We start from the raw sequence: 9,368 nt of genomic DNA on the forward strand, positions 1-9,368 counted from the left end.
TAAACTTGTTTGTTTTTAACGTGACTTTTGAAAGAGTTGTGCACTGCGCCACACTGGCAAGCTACGGTCCCCAGATATGATCCGAATTTAAATTTACATATTCTTACTGCAATAATGAGTTTATAAAAGATTGGTTTTTTGCCCGTAGGATTATGCGCCACTGTCGTATCTATTTTGTACCCACTTAGTATCTGTTATATTTAATTCTGATTCAAAATTAATAATAACTTTTTTAACTAGAGTGTATAGCTGTGAGAATTGCTCATTAAGAACATCCATATAATGTACAAACTAAATTTTCTTTGAGTCTTGCCACTTGTTGATAAAATAAATACATAAAATAGCTTAATATGTTTTAAATTATTTAACTTGATATTTAAATCAGCTGAAAGATGCTTATAATCGTAATAATATTCAGATACTAGCAAACAGTATAAAATAAAATGAATTTATATACGTTAAAAATAGTTTTAAATCATGTTTTCAGTTGTCATATGGGATCTTGTATCTGCAGGCTTTGTCATATTACAGTATATAGTTTTAAGTATGTTTCATATGTTTTTCAAGTCCAAACATATTTGTCATGTTTTGTATTCCAAATATGTTTATAATATACAATCTATATTAGTGTTTCCCTATATTCTAATATTTAATCTATGTTATATGTCCTGGAATTTTGCACGTTATATAAACATTTTATATCAGGTATGTAACCTGTATTGTTTAATTAAGCTGTTATATATAAGCGCGGACTTTTCTATATACTGTGGATATTTTATATATCGCAAATTATTATTCCCATTTTTTATATGCTGTTTTCCACGTGTTACGTATCTAAATTTATTATTTTTTCTCGGGATCAATAATTGAACGTACAGAAATACACACTGCAAGGTCATTTTTGTTTTAAAAGTGAAATGATCCGAAAATGTGTTAAATTATTTTATCATTATCTAGAAAGCGAGGGTTTTTTTAAAAAAATGTATATTCTCACAGACAGACCATAACCAATTCAATAGCATTTAAATACTAATTTAAATTTTATGACACACTTCCATTTAAAAAAAATAACGCCCTTATTGATAAATGAACCTGTTTAATTCACGAAAATGACGCCATCGGTATTTACTAATTGTAAAAATAAAAAAATAAATAAAAAACGTTTGGAAAAATTCCCAAAACTTTAGCAAATAAACTAACGAAAAGGAAATTATTCAAAGAAAAAAGTATTGCAACACGCAAAAATTTGATGTGCCACGTTATTGAAATAAATTATAGAAAAGGTGAGCTATATGGAAATCCTAGACACATCCTACATAACCTGTTTACGTAAAGAAATGTAAATAAAGACGATTTCTTATATATATATACTTTTTAACTTAAATTTAGGATTTCGTATATTTTCATACATATCTTTATATAGGGCGATGCTATATGAAGATAATTAAAAATAATAACTAGGTCTAAAGCTTCTAAATTCGGCAAGAACGAATAAATAAATTAAATATATTTAAGCGCATTTCAATTAAAAATAAATTCACTCAAATCGTCACTTCACAATCTCTTCTACTTTAATACATGTATTTAATTTAAATTTTATGCTTCGCTAACGAGTATAAAATACATAAAACTATAGAGAACGATTCGAATGTTCGAGTTTGCGCCTTAACCTTAACTTCTGAACCGGTCTGGACCGCTTTACGGCGAAGCCGATACCAACAAGAATTAAAAAAACAAATAAAAAAAAAAAGTCTAATTTAAAGTGAAATTTTCTTTTTGTCCCCTCGCTGTTTTTTTTAGAATTAAATACGAAAAAAAATTAATCTCTTACCTGCCCACGATACTCCAGTTTCTTGAAATTCAGGTAGAGCCCACGGATCAGTATCCGCATCAGATGATGGTGTGTAGGGTCGAGATGGATCTAATTTATTTGGCAATTGAGTTGGAATATATAATTCTCCGACTTTCTTCTCTTTACCGGCATCCGGTTGCAGGTTGACATTGGTCTTTTCGTTCTTCACCGGCACCTGTCAATTCCAAAAAAAAAGATTTATGTTAATCTGCGTATCCGATAAACGATCCGCGTGTTCGTATTGCTACGTCAGTTTCTCACCTCTCCATTTTCTTTGTGCATCTTGTCACCTTTTATACAACTTCCCTGCGTTACACTTTAACTTATAACCTCTCCTAACCGGATGTATAGACGCTGTTATTTCTTTTATCCAAATACTTGTGCGACATTACTAAATAACAGACAAATCTCCGACTTATACTGTCTGTGACGTCACCGGAACAGGATCATCAATAACCCTCTTTCTATGTATGAAACAAAATAGAAATTAAAAGCTTACCGTAATTTCCGTAGACTTTACTAAAATTGTTTATTGCAACGTACGTTTAACCGACATAAATTCGGGTTGTTAACCTTTTACAGTGTCAAAATTACCTAGCAATTTCAGAACTATATGTCGTGCGGAAGAACTTCCCCGCAATGTAGCTACTATCGAACGTCATAGGATTATGAAGAGGTCAACGGCGGCAATTGGTCATTACGAGTGACGTCAACTGTCTATCAAATGTTTGAATCGGTTTTTTCAAAATTGGTTGGTCGCTGCTTGATGACGTTTAATATTGCGCTTTTATCAAATGTGACGTAATAAAACGGGTTAAGCAGAAAAATATGTGAAAGGTGCGGTGATTAAAATACAATTATTGAATTAACTCTTTAAAAAAACAAATTTAAGTTTTTAATCTAAAAGTTTTTTTAAAAAACTTGTATATTTATTAATTAATGTATATAAAACTTTTATTTTATATACTTTATCACATAAATTGGGTAAATGCCAGTACCTTTAACTAAATATAAAAATAATCTTCACCTTCCAAAAATAACTAAAATCTTATTATTAAAAATATTTAAAGATATTTATTTTAATAAATAAAATGTATACTTTTTAAACATCCTGTTCTACCGGTTATTGTATGTGAACAGAAAATGGCATGAACTTTAATTCTGAGAATAAGGAAAGAGTAGAATTGCCAATTTATAAAAATCTTCAAATATTACAATAATCCTCTACTTTTTCATTATATTTTACATTATTTGATCATTTTAAAGCTGAATTTTATAGAAATTTCAGCGAAAAGTATTCGCATCAAGGACAATTTGGACATAAAAATCAATACCTGAGCTAAACAATAGAACATTAAAATGGTTGTTGACTTTATAGCGAATGTAGGAGGGTGAATAGCTTTTCTTTTTTTATTTATTTGTTTCTTTTGTTTTTTTAAAGCTTCGTCTACAATCACAAACTTGCACTTTGCCCGTCTAACTTCTAAGTAAGTTAATACTCTTTTATTAACTCCTTCGATAGAATTTTACGCAAATGAATGTTTTTAGAATAATTATTGGATAAAGTGTCGTAACTACTAATGTATATCTTTTGCTTTATTAAGATAAAACAACATATTTAGATAAATTAGACCCATGTAAAGCTTTATCTTTTCTAGTAGTTTCGACAAATTATTACTACAATAGTCATTAAAATATGATTACATTCGAAAGTGCAATAAATTTTTTTTACGTAGAAGGAAAGTCCTAATAGTGAATATCCTGTACAACCAACCAACTCAACAAACTTTTCTGCGAGTTCCAATCGTATTCTGTTTATTTACATGCATTTATTGTCCTCTTTAACGCATATCCTGCTGGAAATTGTCCTAATTATCGAAGTCAACGAAGTCTGGGAAAAGAATTACGCGATTTTTTAAGCTTATTTCACATTTTGGTGACACTTTGTATCCCTATTCTCGATTCAATCACACGGATGAATGGATAGACGAAATAAGGCAACTGAATACATGGGTGATCTGCCAATACCCCCCTCGAAAGGATTTTCTATGGAAAACCGATCCTTATTTAGGTGTACAAGTAAAATAACCTGGAAAACTTCACCAGGTGCGAACCCGTGACTAGTAATCAGTGAGCCATTCCGTCACTTGAGACAAATGCCATCAGAGGTTAAATAATGTTATCAAGTGAGCGATTTCTGCTTATACTGCACGTCCTCCATTTTGGCATTTGCATTTTCCTCTTTTCGGAACCATACAGACAATGATATTCCTTGAAATGGAACCATTAGCATTTAAATTACTTAAAAAAACAAACAAGTATAATCGAAATTTTGGCAAGAAATTTTTACAGCATTTTGTAACTATTAATATATGTATTAATATACAGTATGTACAGAATTTGTCATACGTCATTTATTATAAATAAAGAACATTTTAATTAACAAACTATTGAGAATTTGGTCCTCTAAAATTTACTAATTAGGACTTTTCCTGTATTATAAAATCAAGAAAAAGTTTCGTTTAATTAACTAATTTTATTTTGAATAAGCTTTCTACAAAATTTAGGTCATTGAAACCATACACCTGTATCCATAAACATGGTATGTGAGCTTAGCAATGAGTGTGTATTATTTTTGTTTATGCGGTGTTTTTGGATGTTGTAAAATCTAAAACTTTGAAGTCATTTTATTCCCTTTCTTCCATATAAATAATGTGTTTCAGAAATGATTTTTTTATGTCCAAATTTACATAATAATAATAATTGTAAAGCAAGTTTTTTTTAGACTGAAATGAAGGTGAATGACATCAAAAAAAATAAACGGTAAGATAAAGAAAGGCATAAAAAATAGCTGTAACTGTAAAATAATAATATAAAATAGCAAAAGAAATTTAATAAATCTTCTAGCTATTAAATCCATGTTTTTTTTTATTTAAAAGTATTATTTTTATCTGTAATAAATATATTTTTGCTTCATACTTCTATGAATTGCGTTATCGATTGACAGATATAATAATGAAAGTACTAATGTCATTTCAATGAAGAAAGAGATATGTCTGTCTGTAGATAAAAAATAAAATTAATATTTATAAATTTATATGCAAAATTTTAACTAAAGTTCATTTTATTTAAATTTCCTAATGAATATATTAAGCACATTTAAAAATATATTAATTATTTGATTGACATCAAAATATTTCAATATCGTTTAATATTATTTATTTTTATAGCAGCTATAAGTAAATTTTAAAATTTGTGTCTATAAATAAATTTATTTCGTGATACTGAAATTGAATAGCAGTAATTCATTTATTTTTAAATTTAGTTTATGTATAATTCTCGAATATTTGATAGAAAAATGTGTATATATATCAGTATATATTACTGATATATACTGTATATTTGTTTATTGCTATTTACTCATACATATATCTATGGATACAAAGCTTGATACAAAAATATGCCTATTCATAATAATTTTATATACAGTATTATAAATATTAATTTGGCATACGTTATTCTAATTTAGCATGCATTTAATATAGATGTCTTTGTTCAATACATCAGTACTAAATGGATATTTTATTCATATCCGTTTAGAATTATTGTATAGATGTACTTAGCATGTACATACTTTGTTACGCCTTACATAATTTGAAACAAAATTTTAAAATAAACATAAATTCCACACTTTTATATATTTTTAATTACAAGTAAACTCAATTATTTCCTTCGTAAACAGGATGAATGACAATGTTAATTTGGAAAATTTAATTAAGAAATATGAAATACAATTATTTTATATACTGTACTTCTATACCTGTTATATCATCCAAACTGACAACACTTTATTGATTTACAATCCAAACTCCGCCCAAGATTATTTCTTTATAATTTCAGTTTATTCATCAGATTTATTATACCGAGTTGCATCACACCCCTTCATAATTTTTAGTATTATTTGAAAGTTAATTTTGGAAATTCCGTATAGATTATATGTAAATTGATAGCTATAATTGTAAGAAAAATATATTACGAAGTAAAATAAATGCGTCATTTTTATGTTTTCGTAGTAGTAATTCATAAAATCCCACTGTTTCACTCACCTCTAAATTGCTAATTAATGCAAATTCATCATCATCTTTCAGTTAAAACTTAATCAATTCGTGAAGATTAATTTGTAGGACTTCTATTTATTTACTTTACTCCAATTTAAATTCGTAAAACAAATGCTTATATTTATTTATTGAATTTTTCTTGTTATATAAATTAAAACTCACATAAATTAATGTTTCACTGGTGACTCGTGAAATGTGCAAAGTAAATAAATAAATAAATAAATAAATTTATATATTCGTTTTATTGCGAACAGAATTTTCGACGTAAAAAATCGATTTTATAAACAATAAACATAATTTTAAATATTTAAAAAAATTCATTTTAATTCTATAAATAACAAATCTATATTATTAATGTTTTTAAATATAACCTTGGCAATAAGGCATATAAAATTAAGTAAAAAAAATATTATTTTATTGATATTATACAATCAAATTTTAAATCTTATAAAGTATTTATTTTCATAAATATTTTAAATTTGAATATTCTAATAATACATTAATCGGATAAATAATAGCATTCAGATGTGATGCTAAGCCGTTGACTCATACAAATTCAGAAAACAAAGAATATAAGAAAAAGAATTTAACAGGATATAGAAAAATAAAACAAAGTAATCTGTAAAAATAAAAAGATAATTTTTGTTGTGTCCAATTAATGAAAGAGTAAAAATGTTTTCTTATATTATGTAGGTCTATTGGATAAATACACGTATAGCTTACCTGTGTAAACTTATAAGTTATTTTCAGCATACAGATGCACAAGTAGTACCACAAAGGATGATAAACCTTTGGTATTCTATTAATGGTACCAGCTTCAAAAATAGAACAACAAGATTTTAGCTTCTTCAAGATGATTATACATTTTTTGCAAATCAATTATAAGACAATCATTACTTTTAATGATATGCAACTTCAAAAAAATTTTTTTTTCTGTAAAGTTAAATATTAGGCTACCGAAGCTACCTTCAATTCAAAACTTGTTAAAAACTATTTTATTCTTGATTATAGACATTAAGCCTATTTATTTTTATTTTGAGAGTTGCAGCCCACTGTTAATCTGTGAACTTTGCTAGTGGCTAACATTAGTTGAGTTTTATCACCGTTTTCTCTATATATTGCTTTCTATAAATGATTCCAAAGCTCCGAGAGTTTTAAAATTTAGAGCTGGCTAATGTAAAAGAACAAAAATAGTTTTTAAAGCAGCATTACAACATATAAAATAGCCTAATTTTAATTGAATTAAATGTAAATCGGTATTTTTTGTCGTCATGTTTCCGAAAATGATTCGAACTTTACTTATTTATTTATTTTTTATTTAAATTATTTCCGCCCTGCATATATTAAGACTTTTTTTTGTATACTAGGTTCTCATCGAGGATAAAGAATGTAGCCCATTATATTCAATTCAAACCACTTATTAAAATTTCTGAGGATCAAATCTGAATTCCAAGTCATATTTTGAAGAGCGACAGATTAGCATCTCGAATTCAGTGGTTATAAGGGGGGGGGAAATCATTTTAGTGTCCACAGGATGAAAAGAGCGAAAACAACTTCAAAATAAATAGTTTGTAGTGTCTAAAGAAATTGAAGTAGACCTAATTATATTTGTTTTGCGATGAGTAAGCTCAACAGACTCCAATAAAGCTTCTAAATGACTGTCAGTCTTTAGTGACTGATTGTCATTATAAGTAACTAATGACTGTCAATCACTAATCTGTAGTGACTAACAAACAGTCACTATAGACCGGTGAGATATGGGTTCGTCCATATAATGGGGTGACCGGCTGGTGAGGGGCGGGATCCGGCATATCCGGACACTCGTGAAAAATATCTGGGGTTTTTCGATCGCCTGGGTTCGATTCCAGTCACCAAGAACAGTAGTAGGCTGTTTTACACGACTGTCGCCGACATTTTGTCACCAGAAATCTCAATAGGCATGAATTTGCTTCGTCTGAACAAATTCGCGACATGTGCTTATATTGAGACCTGGATTGACAAATCGCAACCACTTCCATAAAAGCGTCATAAAATCTTTCGCCCGTTGTCGCATTGAGGAACAAACGACGAGATCAAAACCAATTGTTATATCGCTTTCTTATCGCACTCGACAGAAATGAATGCTCTTGTACTGTACTGTACAGTAGCCTACATTCTCTGAATAACTCGCTAATCGTATTCCAACGCAAATCTTGTTGGTATATTTTTGGGTACGACAAAATGTCGCGTAAACCCGACTTTAATCGCCTCAGCAGTCGTCATTGTACATTATTAGTCGTACATTATTAGAGAAATTTAGTGGCAAATTGCTTAAAATATTAATTAAAACTGAAATTTTAGGCCAAGTCGACAACGTCACCGATTCTAACCAAAATTTTATTGGTATATGATGAATTATATATCTCAATCTCGCGTTAATCTTTGTAAAGAAGCTAAGAATTAGACAAAATTTGGATCCTGATATGATCCAACCCATTCATCTATTAACCTATTTGTTTATTTTTTCAAGATGATACTTTGTAATGCAAAATACTATATTTTCACTGCAAGTATAGCTCGAAAATTGTAATAATATTACAAATAATAAATGGTTATTTTAGTATCGCAATCAGACACTTTATTTTTAATTTCTCGTAGTAAAAAAAGGAAAAACACGAACGGCGAGGAATTCAAAAAGATTCTTTACAAAAACTTAATAAAATTGTGAAATTTTGACGAATTTTCGGCTACACTATTTAAAGAGATAATAGAAAATTATTATAAATTTTTATATGGGACGTTCTAAAATTTTAATGTTTTATCATTGATTTGATTTGAGAAAATCTAAAAAGAAAGAAAAGTTTTGTTTTTATGTAATTTATATAAAAATTAGATTTAGTCTACATTACAGAATCCTCACTGGAAGTGTTCTTGGGTAATAGAAAGAGCGAAATTTTACTCCCAAAGTTCGAAGTTTAATCGTTTTTCCTCTCTCATTTCTGCTATTGAGTTACAAAATCTGACATCATTATTAACATTCTTAGCACTTAAAAATTATTACTTCAAATTTAATTTATGTACAGGTAATGGAAAATCAAATTACAATATGATATCAAAATTAAATATAAATTTATTTCTGAATTTCTAGATTTATTTTAAAGATAAATACAGTGAAACCTGTGTAAACCGAATTTTCGGGTTTGGCAGTTTTCTGTTTTATTAAGAAAAAATTCAATTTATATATTGTATTTTTTCTTTTGGCTTTTCATTCTGTTATAATACTTAATTATTCTTAATTTTATCTATTATTATTATAGTTGTTGTTGTTTATTTAATATTTTTGTAATAAACTTTTTAATAAAATAGTACGTTAAGTTATCAATTAAAATATTCTTTTGTAATTAAATATTATCAAAAGA

General features: G+C 27.9%; 1 long non-coding RNA gene across 1 annotated transcript; it reads right to left on the reverse strand.

The window, feature by feature from the left end:
• Positions 1–482: 482 nt before the first annotated feature.
• Positions 483–2,526, reverse strand: LOC111637177. The gene is made up of 3 exons (XR_002758647.1): positions 2,396–2,526; positions 2,114–2,316; positions 483–2,027 (listed from the first exon to the last, which is right to left on the reverse strand). It is a non-coding gene; the product is annotated as an uncharacterized LOC111637177 (long non-coding RNA).
• Between the last annotated feature and the right edge of the window lie 6,842 nt (positions 2,527–9,368).

The sequence above is a fragment of the Centruroides sculpturatus genome, unplaced genomic scaffold (assembly GCF_000671375.1).
Source record: "Centruroides sculpturatus isolate CEXI.00-Female unplaced genomic scaffold, Cexi_2.0 scaffold60, whole genome shotgun sequence".
Lineage (NCBI taxonomy): Eukaryota > Metazoa > Arthropoda > Arachnida > Scorpiones > Buthidae > Centruroides > Centruroides sculpturatus.